The sequence below is a fragment of the Tenrec ecaudatus genome, chromosome 9 (assembly GCF_050624435.1).
Source record: "Tenrec ecaudatus isolate mTenEca1 chromosome 9, mTenEca1.hap1, whole genome shotgun sequence".
In the NCBI taxonomy this organism is placed as follows: Eukaryota; Metazoa; Chordata; class Mammalia; order Afrosoricida; family Tenrecidae; genus Tenrec; species Tenrec ecaudatus.
Genome location: NC_134538.1, coordinates 58357384 through 58374425, shown reverse-complemented (window position 1 = coordinate 58374425; position 17042 = coordinate 58357384). Strand labels below are relative to the sequence as shown.

The window sequence follows — 17042 nt, the reverse complement described above, 5'->3', positions numbered from 1 at the left end:
GGCCTTACAGATTGAAAATACAAAGAGGCTTCAAGACGGTTATTGAAAATAGAAATAAAATATAACAGAATTTTTCCATGAACTTTCGAAGTCCCATGATATGGTTCGGCATTTCCCTCTTTGCCTTTTCAATAAGGGCACAAGGACTTGACAGCTAATAACACTTTCTTGATGAAAACTTGGTTTTATTTATTTTGGCGGGTGTTTTGTTTGTATTGTTTGTTTGTAATGATATTTGAAATCTTATTTCTCAAACCATTGTCTATATTAACATTGAGCTACTTCTTGATATAAAATATGAGCAATATTTTCTCATACTTATCACCAGTATCACAAAACTGTTTGAAACCCAAAGAGCCTAGATCATATAGCCTGAATCATAGGGTAACTTAAGAGTTAATAAGATTACCAGAAAACTTAATTTTAATCCAATCTAGGTGAATCTCTATTTGCCAACTTAACCGGCATGTTTAACATTTGAATTTCCCAAATTAAACCATGTCATTTGTTGAAATCCCCGTGCAATGTAATCTATGATGACTCTAAGTATATATTAGCACATACAATATATGCAGGAGACTCCAGGATGTAGGAAACTGAATTTCGATCTTGGTATTCTGAAATGTGGATGTTGCTCTGACATGTCTCATGACAGGTTAGACCACAGTCATTTGCAGATGCCCTGCTGCTTCCATTGACATCTCCCTGTAGCTGATTCCAGATTGTTCAAGAGGGTCCAGCATAGCTTATTTGAATATATGTAATGGGTTAGGAGAACCTAGACTTTGCTTTTTGATATAAGTCCCAGCTTCCAGGAACACGAACCTGTGCCACCGTAGAAAAGTCATTTACCAGGAAAGACCCCAGATTATGGGACTGTTAAGTAACACTCATTGATTCCTAAATGCCAACGATTTACATCCTTAGATAGTCCTCTGACCTGGGCATGTGGAACTCTTGACTTGTTTTTAACCTAGAGAACATGACAAAAGGAATGAGATGTCAGGCTCTTTATTACATGTTATGTAAGATTTCCTCTTAGAAAGTTGAACAGAGAGACTGCCTTAGAGAAGTGATCATGCTGTCAATGGTCTTTCAAGAGGGTCATGTGGTGGAGAACTATTTGCTGGCCCCGGGACCTATCAACATCCTCAGTAAGGCAACTGCAAAGAAATGAGTTCTCCCAAGAGCCTGAACATGTTTGGAAGCAGATTCCTTCCAGTTTATCCTTCAGTTAAGAATGCAACATGGCCAACACCTTGATGGCAGCCTTATGAGTCCCTGGTCGAAGGACATAGCAGTCATGCCTTGACTGCCTAGCCTACAGAAACTGACACACACACACACACACACACACACACACACACACACACACACACACGCACGCGCGTTCTCTCGGTTTCTGGCCTGAAAAACCAGGATGGGCGTTCAGTAATGCTACAAGCCTCTGGAAAAGGAAGAAATGCTAGCGCAAGGAAGACATCCAAAAGTAGGGAGTGAGTATTAAATTCTTTTTAAACTCTGGCTGAATCACAGCAAACTCACTAGGGGTTTAAGTACTGAGCTCTAGTTTGAACTATTTCCCAAGACATCCTTTCCAGTGTGAGCCTATAACCTATAACCTACGAAGACGAAAGAATCAACACTCTTCAGAGGATTTAAGAAGACCCACCATAGCCTCATGTCCAGAATAGAAGCCAAAGTCACCCATCATGCAAAGCTCCAGGAAATGGCAGCCCACCCTCAATGGAAACAAATAAAACAAAAAGCTAGCAAATACCAGCCTAGAGATGATACAAATCTTAGAATTAATAAATGTGAATACAGTTATAATGAATGAATAAAATTTTTCATAGGATTCATAAAAAGTGTTTAACATTTAGAAACTCTGAGCTAAGCTGAAAGGACTGAGTTGAGCTGTGAGGTGTCGATCATTGCCAGTGGGTCAGTTCAGACTCGTAGCCCTAGTGGTGTCATTGGTTATGTGTTGGTCTGCTGACTGCCAGGTCAGCAGTTCAAAACCACCAGCCACTCTGAGGGAGAAAGATGAGATTTCTACTCGCATGAAGATTTACAGTCTTGGAAACCCACAGGGGAAGTTCTACTTCTGATGTCAAAGCTAGTCAATTAAGTAGACAACCCCAAATAGAAGTGGTATTTAAACCTTGAATCACTTACTGTGATAATGTAAGCAAGTGAAGTAGAGAAGGTTCCAGATGCCCCTCTCCCATTTCTCCCAGTGGAATGGTACCATCTGATGAGGAATATTGATCCTCATCAAAGGAAGTTCTAAAAAAAAAGTTTTATTCCCCAGGGGACCAGAAAGGAAGAAGCAACAGCCAGGAATGGAAATGAACTGAATACTGGAGCAAGATACGAAAAAAATATCATGTTTTCTTTATTCTTTCCTTGAAAAAAAAAGTTTCAATAGTGGTACCGAACAAGGGGTTGTGGGAAGGCAATGTAGAGGGGGGGAGGGGGCAGGCGAGATAAGAAGGAAAGGGTATCCAGAATCCCAAGAAGGGAAAATATATTCTGAGACTGTCATAATTATGTTTGATATGATTGAACTATGGAATGATATGACATCTGTATTAAGGCCCAAGCTACAGCAATTTTTTTTTTAAAAAAGCATAGATACAGGATGAAATTCTGGGCTCGTACTGAATCCTAGCTCCAATTTAAGAACAATTAGTTCTTACATCATGACCCTGCTCATATTCACCTTCATGAACTGATCACTGAAGATAAGGGTGCTCCAGCAAGGTATGGTGAAGAAAGTAGATGATGCCCAGCTATCAGTTGAAATAGCAACAGGGGTCTTAAAAGCTGGTAGTCAATCAAGCAGCCATCTTGTGAATCAGTTAAGTCCACACACAAGAAGCACACAAGCTAGTGTGATCCAAAGTTAACAATTACAAAATTCAAATACGGTGAAGAGAAAAATATCAGAGCTAAAATTATGAACACCCAGTTTTTAGAAGTCTATGGAGGACAGGGAGCCAGACTGAGCCACTGGTAGATCGATCCCCTATAACCAAAGGCAAGAGTCCAAAACATCCCTACTAGCAGGTGGAGACCATTGTAATCTTGATGATTCTGGATAGAATTCCATACAAGGCCAGTTGACCTCCCCATAGACATGTCCTGAATTCGTTCTGGAGGCAAGTGTCTCCTAGATGTTCCATGACAAAAACTTCCTCCCTGGCTTCTTGAATGCTGATAGGGTCTTCTTTCTCTCTCACGGATTATGGCTCATTTGTATTTTTGCTTTTATAATAATGTTATTTTATCCCTTAAAAAAGGCTATTCTAAAAGACCCTGATGATAAGACTTTCAAACGGAGATACCAAGACGAGGCATACATGTATGTGAGCGAGCCTGGCTGACAGGGAGCCTGAGCTCTTGACTGTAAGTACATTTGGAGACTGTAGTGCATTTGGTGTGCTGTAAGCCGGGTGTGGGGTGGACACATTTTTCTCTGAAGTTTGCTGAGTAAAGCCTGTTTAATTACCTATAATGAAGTCTGAGAAAAGCAGTGCATTTTAGCCAATATCCAGACTCCTCAAGGAAACAAATATATTAAGTAAAAATATATACTGGACAGGCTGATGAGCAGACCAAAGAAAAAGACAGTCAACATAAAGATAGATCAAAATATTGATCAATCTCAAGTAGGGAGATCGAAAAGAAATGAAACCCCTCAAAGACACAAAGAACACTGCCAGAAGCTGTGATATGTGGCCCTAGAATCCCAGAAGAAAAGAGAAACAATGCATTTGAAGAAATGATGACCAGAGCCCCAATGACCCCTGATGGTTGGAGTCACACATAGGAGAGCCACTGGATCATGATCACTGCGATAAAGATGCATACTTTTGAACTACAGAAAAGTACACATTCTCAGGAAAAAAACAGAAACTATAAAATAAACAAATGAAAATGTTTAGCATGGAACATAAAATAACTGAAATAAGAAATTCACTAGACGGGCTCATTAACAGAATGAGGTCAGCATACTGCAGAGGCAGGAGCCTGAGTATCGATGTATGGAAATGACGGAATCGGGAAACAGAGAAGAGAAACACGTAAACAAGAGGCAGCAGAGCCTCAGAAACCTGCGGCCTAATATTTTACTTTCATTACATTGCAGTGCTTAAAGAAGAGTAGAAAGACATTAGGTTAACAATTTTATATTGGTGGGTGTGTGAGGAACACTGGCTGGAAACTTTCTAAATTTGGTAAAATGCAGGTCTGAGATATTCAGAAAAATCATCCTGAAAAAACAATATGGAGGGTAAATCTGGACAATCCTGAAGGCAATGCAGGAACACTTTACATGTCATACACGAGGGAATAGCAACTCTAGTGTCCGAGGACTTGGCATTGGAAACCATGGAGATGAGGAGAGAGTGGGGACACAGCTTTCAAATGCAGGGAGTCTTGGGGAGAAGAATGATTAACTCAGAATTATACATGTGGCAAAAATAACCTTGAAAATTAGAAGCAAATGAAAAATGATGGAAATGGTAGAAACCAAGAATTCATTACCAGGTGACTTTTTCTAAAGATACAAAAGGGACTCTGTAGACGGAAATGAAATTAACTACGAGACAAGCTTGGAACTTCAGGAGTAAAGAATGATCAATGTAAATGGTAAATATCTGGGTAAATGAGATGAATATATTTTCTCTTTTAATTATTTAATATGTATAGGGCTATACATACATACATACGTGCATACATACATATGACAGTGTTTTAAAAGAGCCACATTTTATAAAAGACATTCATTTACAAATTCAACAAGTTCAGTGAATGTAAACAAAAATTATCAAAAGAAAAGTTGGTTTCTGTAGATTGTAGTGAGATGACAGAAAACTGGGCATAAGTAGAAAATTGCAAAAACAATTAGTGAAAAAATACTATTCTATATAGAACAACATTTTGAATATCCGCTGCTTATCGTCAACCACACTGGAAGCCAGAAAACAGTGGAACACAATCTTTAAACTGTTATATGAGACCAAACACAAACCCCAAACCAAGATCCATCCCCACTCATTGATCTCATGACACTGCACATGAGAAAACAGCCTGTGGGCTTTCCGAGGCTGTAAGCGACGATCACATCTTGCTGGTGGTTCTGAGTTGCCTGAATGCTTAACATTGACCTCTGCTTTCTCTTAGTTGGAGGTCTTACCTGTTTTATGTGGTCACCGTTGCTGGGTCCTTGTTCCCAGTTTGCCCTTATTTTGTTTATCTGTGTAGGGAAACCAGGATGGGTGGAATTACAAGAGAGTAGGAGGATTGCTCATGGCCAGGGACCATGGAAAGGGAGAGTGGGGAAATAGAGAGCCAACAACATCTGTGGGCACAAGAAGCAAGAAAAGGTTCCAAAGTTGAGTGTGGCTATAATTGCACACACCTTCTTGATAGGCTTGACCTACTGAATTGTAGGATATGTTAATTATAGCTCAATAAAATTGTTATTAAGATATTACAGCCTATGAAGCCCTACGGGGAAACTGTACTTCATTATATCCAGCCACTGTGAGTCCAAACAGACTGAATGGCACGCAACAGCAATGTTAATATGGAGTTCTGGCTATGATTGATCTACCTATTTATTTTCTCCTAAGTGAGAGATTATTTAGTTCTTTTAAAAAAAATTTTAGTTCTTAAGTTAAAAGCTGTACTCAAAATAATTATTATTCCTGGATTTGGAATGTATAGGAAACAGCACTGGGATCTTACTGTGTGTAAGAGTGAGAAAAGAGCAACAGCAGAGAGGGGCGTGGTGTGTCTTTGTCTCTCGAGGAGAGGACAGACCACAATGTTTGCCTCTGCTGCCTCTGTAGACCCATGCTTCAGCGTTCTTTACAGCAAGCTGCCTGGGGTGGCAGGGCCAGAGTCAAAGTTTTGACTTTTTCAAAAGAGTTTTGAGTGTTTTCCACACTCTTAGAAAATATCATTGGTAGTAAGTACTATGAGGAGCAGACAAAGTTACCTGTAAGACATGCCCCTTTGCCAACCTGTGTTTTGCCATCTTGGGTGGCCTGCAAATTAAGAGAGCAGAGAGCAATTTGTGTGTGTGGATTTTAGTCAAAGAAGTGTTCTAACTCATCTGCATTGTCTTTAGACAATGCGTGTAAAATCAGCAACTTTATTTTACATGAATAGAAACACCTAATACCCCCATTAATTTGTTTGTTCTATTAAAACCATTTGGTGTAGAAAACAGCAAAGAAGCATGGAAGGAAAATTATTTCAAATAATATTGAAAAGGTTTAATTTCTTTATGAAGAAAAATAAAATTTTGTTTTGTTTTCATCAAAAAATTTATCGTTTGGGTAGATAAAATTATAACAAAAAGAATTTCAATATTCTTTGTATTGTTCTTTGTCATTGATTATGTTTCCTCTTTCTGCCAAAGCACAACATACTAGGAAAGCATGGTAGTTATTTTTATGTGGAATTCCAGATAATACAAACTTTTTAAGAAGGAATGTTTCCTTTTGTAGGAAAATATAGGAGACTATTGAAGGGAGATAAAACGAAAGTGATGGTCTGGTTTTTCAAATGGAGACTTTATAAAGATCAGCAATGAGAGTCCATTAAAGATTTTTTAATTACATGATTTGAATGGCTGACAACATTCTAAACCAAAAACACAAGCTCCCTGCCACTGACAGCACATTTAACCCGATTAAATTATCCTTATTTATGTGGTTCACATTTTATTTTCTTCATATATTGAGTATTAATTTGCACTTGGCGTATGTGCTCATAGCTTAAGAATATTGCGAGACTACAATTCGCAAAATCTACAAAACTCACGATGAAACATGTTGTGTGCTGTCCATGTGATTCCAGCTAATAGGGATTCTCTGAGACAGTAGCAGTGCCCGCCCCTCCCCCCCCCCCTGCATGTTTGCTGAGCTTGCACCGTGATGGGAGCCGATTGCCAGCCCTTTTCCCCCGCAGAAGCAGCTGAAGAGTCGATACCACTGACATGCGTGTGTCATCATCGCGCCACCCAGGTTCCTCGCATGAAGCACGGTCACCCCGAATCCGTGGCCATCCCACGAATGTCTCTCCCCTACTGTGTGGGAGACAGCCCCACCTCAAGACTGCGACAGTACAAAACAAATGCCCTGGAGACCCAGAAACTGTGCCAACCTCTCCCTTATCATTCCCAGACAAAAAGTCCAGATGTGCGATCTCCTCCTCTCGGGAGCCTTGAAAGAAGTGTAACATCGATACGTTCAGTTTGGTTTGTCAGGGTTTTATATTTGGATGGTAGCAGACACACGCGGGAGGACCGTGATGCTAGGCGTCGGGGTGAGCAGCGAGGTTTGAGCTGCTGGCAGAGCGCATGCACTATAATTACGCTCCAGCTGAGCTGCACTGGAGCAGCCCACGCCCTGAGAGACTTGCTCCATGCAGGCCCGAGCGTGCCTTGCAGCCCGCGGTGTTTACGAAGCCCCAAGCATTCATGGTTCTTTGACACGGCTTCCTCCACAGAGACTGGGAAAGAGTGAGGGTTTAGATTCACACCAATGACATGTGCAGGTACCAGGAAAGGAACACAGTCTTTATGCTTGTGAGAGGGTATATTTGGAACAAAATAGTTCTAACTAGCAACCGGGCAGGATTCCAGCCCTGTCTCAAATTCTGCTTCTCCAGGTTGCAGCACAGACAAACTCTGTGGGAAAGCCGGTGTGCAGATGCGAATACTGTAACTTACATTTCCAAAGGAACAAGCTAGTGTCTAATGGATCCTTCAGACACAAAAAGGTGCTCATTGAGCACAAGGCAGTGTTTGTTGACTTCTTGATTACCTTGAAACACATTACATCATTTCAAATTAATGTAATTTTAAATATTAATAACAAACTGTGTTTCTTAATGGGCCACATCTTAGAAAGTCTCTGTTGCCTTTGCTTTCAACTTTTATTTTGGGACAAAAGCAAAACAAGCCAAAGACTTTAAAAAAAAATTACATCAAATGGCCTCTAATTCTTGGTGACCCTGATGCATCAGAGTAGACCCAGATGCTATTCAGTGGCTGAGTTATCAGGAGTCGATTCCCAGCCATCTTCCCAGAAACCTGTAGGTGGATTTGAACTGCCAATCTTTTCTGCTATTGCGGTTGCTAGATGCCATTGAGTCGGTTCTGACCCACAGCTACCTTGTGCACAACAGACGAAACCCTGCCCAGCCCCGCACCACCCTCTCAATAGTTTCTGTGCTGGAGCCCAGTGATGCAGCCACTGTGTCAGTTCATCTCCTGCGGCCTTCCGCTCCCTCCCGGTCCTCCGCTTTCCCAAGCATAATGTCCTTCTCCACACTGGTCTCTCTGACAACGTGTATTCAAAGCATGTAAAACTTTCTTTGCTTCTTGTAGCCACGTGTATTAACCATTTTGCACATCCAAAGAGTCTCCTTATCCATCCAAACCCAGTCCATTTGAGTCCATTTTGACTCATATCGACCCTATTTTTTAATAACCCATTGTCATTGAGTGGGTGAAGATTCACCGAGACCCCTGTGAGTTTGTGAAACTGTTAACTCTTGGCAAGAGTTGAAAGCGCCATCTTTCAGAGACTGGTGGTTTTGACCTGCTGATCTTATGGTTAGCAGCCCAATGTATGACCACTTTGCCACCAGAGCTCCTAATAAGACAGAGTCAGACCACCCCATCAGTTTTCTAAGGCCGTAAGTTTTATGGAAGCAGATTTCTACTTTCTTCAGACAGAGCAGCCGATGAGTTTAAACCACTAACTTTTGGCTCGAAGCTGAGCACTTAACCACTGTGCCACTAGGGCTCCTTTGCTTATGCAAAGACTAGTATTTTGTGTACAGACTGTAGATAGAACTTTTTAACTGGTTTCATGGCTTTCTGTTGGTTTTTTTTTCTACCATATGCTTTTGCAATCACTGGCAGTGTGTGTGCGTTGCTAGAAAGGGAAATAAGTTTTATTACAAATGATCATTGATCCATTTCTGTGAGATGCAGGCTAATATCTTTGCTTTCTATCACTTTGAATGGATCTTTTGGGGCCAGTTAACCGAATGCAATACACCATTTTATTTCTAAACCACTGCTTTCAGGGCCATTGATTATGTATCCAGGCAAATCTGAATTCTTGCCAACCTCAATCTTGTTTACCATTTCTCATGCTGGCGGGTCAATTGTGAGGACTTTGTTTACTTTACGTCCGAGTGTGGTCCATACTGAAGACTGAGAGGGATCTCCATCAGCAGAAGCTTCAAGTCCTCTTCACTCTCAGCAAAGAACCTTGTGTCATCTGCATATTGCGGGTTTATTTAGTCCTTCTCCAATCGTGAGACCACATTTCCCCCATATTATCCAGCTTCCTGAATGACTTCCTCAGTGTACAGGTGGAATGGTAGGAGGAGAGGAAACCACCTTGGTGCACACCTGTCCTGACTGAAGTCTTGCTGCATCCCTTCATCCTGCTCCAGTGACGGCCTCTTAGTCTCTCCACAGGTTCCACATGAGCGCAATTACAACTCTAGCATTCTCATTCTTTGCAACGTTAGCCACAACCGATTATTATCTACACAATCAAATGATTTTTCAAAGTCAATAAAACACAGGTCATTTCTTTTTGTCTTTGTCTTTTTGGTATTCTGTGCTTTCAGCCAATAACCATCGTTCATCATCAGTGATATCACTCATTCCACATCCTCTTGTGAATCTGCCTTGAATTTCTGACAGTTCTCTGCTATGGACTGCTGCAGCCACCTTTCAGTTATCTTCGGCAAAATTGTGCTTGAGTGTGATAATATTGATGTTCGTCATTCATTTCCACCTTCTGTTAGAATGGGCAAAAATAGGGTCTTTTCCAGTTAATTCGCCAAGTAGCTGTCTTACAGCTTTCTTGGCACCGATGAGTGAGTGCTTCCAGGGCGTGATCAGCTTGTTGACACATTTCCCTGGTATTCGGTTAGTTCCTGGAGCCGTCTGTATCACACGGGCCTCCAGTGCAGCTGGGATTTCTTCTTTAGGACCACGGGCTCTTCATCACAGGCACCCTTCTGAAATAGTTGAACATCAATTAATTCTTTTCATTACAACGCAGTGTGTCCTTTCCACCTACTCTTCATACTTTCTGCATTGTTCAGTATGTTCCCTATGTTAATCTGGGTACTTTAGAGAAACAAACCCACAGAAGCTCATGTATAAGAGAGAGTTTTATATAAAGGTTAAGTGTACATCAAGAAAACATCCCAACCCAGTGCTGCCAAAGCACACAAGTCCAACATTCACCCATATGTCCAACACCAATCCACAAAGTCCTCCTCCATCTCACAAAACACATACAATGATGCCAACTGCAGGAAGAAAGCCGAATCAGTGAACATGTAAGCATCTCAGCGTTGGCAGGGGTCTCCACACGGCTGCTCCAGCACCCAGGGCTGCATCGGGGTAGGTCCATGTGGCTTCTCCTCAGGGATGCAGGAAATGAGCCTTGCCAGCTGAAACAGGGAACTGGCTAAGGCAGCTGCACCCTGGTCCAACCATCACAAAGCAAGAGACCTGAGAACTTGAAAGGCGAGGCTTACTGAGCCATGTATCCCTCCACCCTTCAATTAACCCCACATGTGTTTATCAGTCAGGTTGGCACAATAAACCACCTCATTGCTGTAGAATCCTTTAATGTAGCAACTTCAGGATGCAGTTTTCCTGCGGTTCTTTCCGGGTGAGTAAGGCCGAGCATGTTCATCCCTTCACAAACAAGAGAACTTTCTGTCTGGTGGGATGTTGAAGCTGGGGTGGAAGAGGGCTTCCTGGAATGCTGGGATAAGGTGAGAGGGGGAATCAAAGCCACGAGTAAGGAGCATGGTGCCCTGCAGCAGATGCAATTGAGTTTCATCCTACTCTTCGAGAGAAGCACAGATTATGAGCCAAGTTCCTTTACAAGGACAGCCGTGCCATGCAGAGATCCTCACAGCTGCTCCTGTTCTAGAATGTAAAGCTAAGGTGGTTTGTTCTCTGTTTGAAATGTTCTTGGTGGGGGGCGGGGGGAGGGGCAGTTGTTCCTCACAGTGAGCCTTATCTCAACGTTCAAGTCAAATGTGCACCTCTTCGACAGTGCCACTCTTGACTGCCCTCCCGATGTTGTATATGTCTGCCCTCCTGACCCAGTCCCAGTCTATGGCTACCATGGGTTTCCTTTTTAATAAAATGGATCTCCCCCTGAAAGGGTTATTTGCTCAATATATGCCATCTCCAGTAAGAGACAAGCTCTTGTCGGTGTGTGTTTTCATTGGTATTGTTATGAACAGGCTCTAGCCCAGTGATCTTCTGTGTATACTTTGTCACGGTTGCCCAGTGACAAAATATTGCCAGGCCATTTGCCATCCTCTCATTGTTGCTATGTTTTGTTTTTAATAGATTACAGTTTATTTAACATGGACACAAGTTGTACCAAACAATTGAGAAATTGCTATTTACATAAAACATGGATTAAAAATATATAGTATTTGTCTTGTAATACAGCTGGGGCCTGGGAGACAAACATGTCAGTGTGACTGGGAATTTCTTCAGCTAATTTCTCAGTGTTCCACTTCAAAATCCTCTCATTTCTTCTTCCGACTCAAAGTCCTGACTAACGGTGATTCGAAGTTACCCAGAGATTCGCCCTTCAGTCTCTCTATCTCCTCTGCCATGGACTGTACATGTCGTGCCACTCCTGTTCATTATTGACCCTCTTTTTTCAAGTGGGCAATTTCACTGTCCTGGTCTTCGATTTCTTTACCAAGTTTCTCCTTTTCTTTAAGTGTATCATAGAGAGCCTGCCTTCGTTTTCTGCTGTTTCTTTCCCATGTGGAGAAGATGGAGTTTCTTTCATCATAAGATCACGTGCTTTGCGAGTGACACCTCCGAGGTTGTTATTCTCGCTCTGTTCAGGGCCATTAACAGCTCCAGAGCTGGACTTTTTAGCTGATAACTGGCCATTTCCATGCTCCCTTTTGGATAAGCCTTTGGCCAACTCACATTCTCTTCCAACAAGAGTCCCAGCTGCTGAAGGCTGAAGCTTGGTCACAGTTCTTCTTGGGCCGGACAATTCTTTAGATTCTCTTAGAGTTCTTCATGGTTCTGCTTCAAACTGGGACTCATTACAGAGCTGGTGAAGGACAGAGTGGGGTGAACCGGGTGGAGATGTTGAATTGTCACCAAGAACGCAGGCAGCTGCAGCAGCAGTGCGTCTCACAGAGCCAAAGCCAACGCAGCCGCTGAAGTGGTCAGCATGCGCCATCGGGGACGCTCACTGGGCCTGGATAACCTGATTGCTGTTGTGTTTACTCCAGCGATTCATCAGAAAATATTGGGTTGGGCTCTATAGGGGTTTCATTGGCTGATTTTCAGAAGTCGATTTCTAGGCCTTTTCTCTTAGTCTTTCTTAGCCTGGAGGCTCTGCTGAAACCTGCCTTCTATGGGAAACCTGCTGGGATTTCAAATACCAGTGCCATTCCCTCCCACATCCCATCAATATGCAAGCCACCATAGTACAGATAGCAGCCCTGGGACTATGGGCAAGGAAATTTCCTTTTTATTATGTATTGTGAGGCTCTACTTCCTTTGGGTAGTTCGTGGCCTGGTACATAACAGGTGCCATTAAAAATATGTTTTTAAAATCTATTACAAGTTTAATAAAGGACGAAAATATAAACTGAAACTCTTAAAACAGCATAGTAACTTTTTAAAAGTTAATTAATTGCTAATTAATATATATACACCAGTCCATAGTTCAATCACATCAAGCAGTATTGTACAATTGTTACCACAATCAGTTTCCAAGCATTCTTTTCCCTCCTGAACTCCTTGACAGTGTCTCCCTTTTACCTCCCCTCCAGCTCCCACCATCCTCCTGCCCCCACCCTGGAAACCCTGATTCTACTTAATGTCCCTATAGGTTCATCAATCCTGGGCTTCTTATACCAAAAAAACAAAGACATACATTTTGAATAAATGAATAGCAAACCTGGTAGCATTTCAGAAGCTGAATGAGGGAAGGGAGGAAAATGAAGCAAGATGGTATTATAGAGTTATTGAAAGTAATTCAGGACTGATAAGCTGAGTAAAAGTGATGGAATGGGAGGAAGGTGTGGTTTTAAAAGACCTCCACAAAAATAAAAATAAAAAGAACTGAAGTTCTTCAGGAAGGGAGCAGGAGGGAAGGGTCAACATGTGTGACATGATTAATCGTAAAAGACCATCAGAAAAGGAACCGGTTAGAGGAGTCTACAGATGCAGACTAGGATTTGGAATATGTTGGCCTGAAGTATCTGCAGGGAGGATTGGTATTTATAATCCGCAGCCCAAGAGGCATGTAGACACAGGAAGGATTAGAGCTCGCTTGTGATAGTTGGGAAAACAGGAGTGCATGGAAACAAGAAGAGAAGAAATGAAACAGGCAAGGTTTCATTACTATAGGAGAGGTGGCCAATGTGCCATCAGGGAAAATCTGCAGAAAACCACGTATGCAAAGAAGAAAGGGGGGGAGGGAATGTGAAGACGGGATGTTCATGGCATGTGAGAAATTAGAGAGGACTTTAAATGTAGCCATCAAGAGAGCTGGGAAGATTCGCAGCCTTGGTGTGCAGGAAGGAAGCCACGTGGTAGGGAAGGGAGGGCCCGGAGACAGGAAAGGACATTAAAAGGGAAGTCATCTGGCTGCCAAGCTGCTACCAAAGGAAGGGCTGTTTCCCCTTTTTCACGTGAGCCTATGTGCATGGATGTGATGTTTCCACGGTGGGAAAGAGTTCTGTTGTTGCAAGTTGTTGATAAGAAGCCGGTTATTTATAAAGATGTTTAGTGGATTCTCCAAGGCAGACTCCAGTGCAGGGTGATCCAAAATTGAGTCCAGTGGGATTCTGGGCATGCACCATTGATTCAGAGAACAAGGACATCTGTGTGAGGAACTAAGCTGTGCTAGTGAGATAATCTGTGAACAGGGAAGGAGTGAATGTGGTGGAACATAAAAGAGGAATAATTGTTTGGAATGTGGAGCTGGGGAAAGCAAGCAAAAGGGATCAGGAGAAGGATTTCTAAACAATCTCTTGGGCTACTAAATGGATACATGCCCTATGAGCCACACCTTTCCAACGATGTGTACATGTGTTCACCAAAACATGTCCATGAACCTTGAACAGAAAGGCTACACCCTTTTTGGTTCACACTGGGCAGTACAAAGATGATTAAAATTTGAGTACTCCATATGAAAATTCCTCTACGTAAAAATGAATGGCTCACACTAAGAATTCTGTATTCGGGCATTTGGTTCTGAGGAAAGTAAAAAGGAAAGAAAAAAGTGCTCAAGCAGCAACTTTGGTTTCTTTCCATACTTTCTGTGCAGCACTTCCAGTGTTGCTCTTGCTGGGATTACTAAAGATGCTGCGGATAGCAAGTCTTTCCCCTGGCACCATCCTGCTCCCACCTGTGAAGAAGGCTTCGATTTTCATGAGTAAAATGGAAACAACCCAGTGGAATGATTTCGTTATCCTGGAAGCATTACAGTGTGACTGGAGTCTTTTCAACCTTTCTTAGAAGCCTAAGGATCAAGAGGAATTTCAAAACATTCAATCAGTCCCAAGAATTCCATGAAAGCACGTGGAATTGTCTTCTATTTACCCAACAACAGCTTTTTTTTCCTCCCCCTTTTTTGCGATTGGTCTATGATGCATAGTTTGTGCAATTCTTGGGAGGATTTCATATTATGATTTAAGAGTGAAATGGCTACAACCACCAGAATTAGGAACGCCATGCCATTGTCTGCCCGGCTGACACCTACATGGAACACTGCTGTCAGTCAATATGCCGTTTGCTCACACAGAATCAATATCACTTTATCTATAGAGACCCAAATAAAATGATGCAATACCCTCTGACAGCAAGATCAATTTTGGAAATTTATGCCATACAAGGAAGTGAAAGACTATGCATACACACATTTTATATTTGACTGAGTGTATATATTCTTCTTTGTTTTTAAATAATTTAATCGACATAGAATTCACATATCATACAATTGATCATTCAATCATATCCAGAAGATGTTCTTTAGGTTGTGATTTAGGGAGCTCTGCAGGGGGCTAAGTGTTCCAGAATTATCTGCATCAAATGAGGATATGCTGTCACCAGTTCCTTTAACATTCCTAAAACTCTCAAGTGGAAAGACACTATTTTGTATTAATATTCTACCTTTTTTTCTACCAGCCCATTTCCTTTTAACCTGGGCCAGGAGCTAGAGATTAGGGTGTTCTAGATTTCCCTGGATGGGATTAGGTTTTATCAAGTCACAGTGTCAGATGAACAGTTTCAAGCTGAGCAAGTATCCTTGAAAAAAAATCCATGAAAAACAACAGAGCAAAAAGCAGGCAAATCCAATACAAAGCACAGGACAAGCCAAAGTCAAGGTCACTAGAAACTTTTCACTTTTATGTTTTGTCTTTTTTTTTAAACAAAGACCCCACCCCCAGCCTTTGAATTCTAATTTATTAATTACTCTCCTACACATCCTTGCTTAAAAGCCCCACTCCTTGCCAATGCCGTCCATATAAACAGACTCCGAAGAACTGCTGTCTGAGTGGAGCTGGGAAAAAACTCCAGAACCTGAAGTTTTGTACTCCCACAAACTCGGCTCCTCCCTCAGCCAGCAAGCCTTCTCCGGAGAAGTGTTTCCATCTGAGTCCCCCTCTCCTCAAACTCCCGCGTGCAAACCTTGAAGCCTGTCTTCATAGCCACACTACTTCCCTCCCTATCCCACCTCTGGAGAATCAGTTCCGGTCCTCCTGGCTAATCCGTCTGAGTATGGCATTTCTCCCTTTGAGAGACTCTCCTATCCCAGTGACATCTCGTCTTTATCTCCTAGCACATCTTTCCTGAATTCTTCCAGCATCATTTATATTTATTCAGTCAGTCAGTCCACTGTTGAATAAAAATATACTTAGGGCCTGCTTTACATCAACAAAGGTGACCCAACAGAATGCTCTAACGATAGAACAAGATCACTGATATCGCACACAAGTAAAAATGGTCTTAGGAACCTCCAAGAACGCCTGCAGCGGTACATTTCAGGGAGCTTCCTGAAGTTCAGGCTGGATTCAGAAGAAGACATGGGAGAAAGGATAACATTGCCTGTTTCAGATGGATCTTGGCTCCAAGCAGAGAATCTCAGGAAGATATTTATTTGTTTCCTTGGCTACGCAAAGGCATTCGACTGTGTGGACCATAATGAACCGGAGAAGAATGGGAAATCCAGCACACTTCATTGTGCTTTTTCAGAACTTGTGTATGGATCAAGAGGCCGTTATGTGAACAGAACAAGAGAATACTAAACGGCTTAAAATCAGGAAAGAGGTGTGTCGGGGTCCTTGTTCAGTCTGTGTGCTGAGAAAAATCATCCATGAAGCTGGATTATAGGAAGAGAATGGCTTATTCACAGCCTGCAGTTCGCAGATGGCACAGCCTGCCTACTGAGAGTGAGCAGTAACTGAAGTACTTGCTGATGCCGATGAAGGATTTTAGCCTTCAGGGTTACAACTCAAGGTAAGGGAATCCAAATCCTCACAATCGAACCAATAGGTAACATCATGATAAATGGAGAAAAGGTTAACATTTTCGAGGGTTTTGCCTTATTTGATCCACAATCCATGCTCATGGAAGCAGCCATCAAGAGATAAAAAGACAGATTACATCAAGTAAATCTACTGCATCAGATCTCTTAGAGGATTGAAGAACAAGCTTGGTACTTTGGGGACTAATGTGCACTTGACGCAGCCATGGTATTCTCTATAGCATCGTGCACGTGAAGACTGGATGTTGAATGAGGAAGGATGGAGAAGAATCAATGCACTTGAATTGTAGTTCTGGAGAACATTGAAAGTGCCATGGACTACTAAATAGACAAACCAGTTCTTCAATTTGGAAGAAATAATGCCAGAGTGCTCCTTAGAGGCAAGGGTGGCAAAACTCTCTCTTACATAGTTTGGACCTATTGTCTAGA

General features: G+C 42.0%; 1 protein-coding gene and 1 pseudogene across 1 annotated transcript in view; one reads left to right on the top strand and one right to left on the bottom strand.

The window, feature by feature from the left end:
- Positions 1–17042, top strand: part of COBL (cordon-bleu WH2 repeat protein) — a 211612-nt gene that overhangs the window by 99247 nt on the left and 95323 nt on the right. The window lies entirely within an intron of this gene.
- On the bottom strand, positions 11603–12154 carry LOC142456980 (geminin pseudogene; annotated as a pseudogene).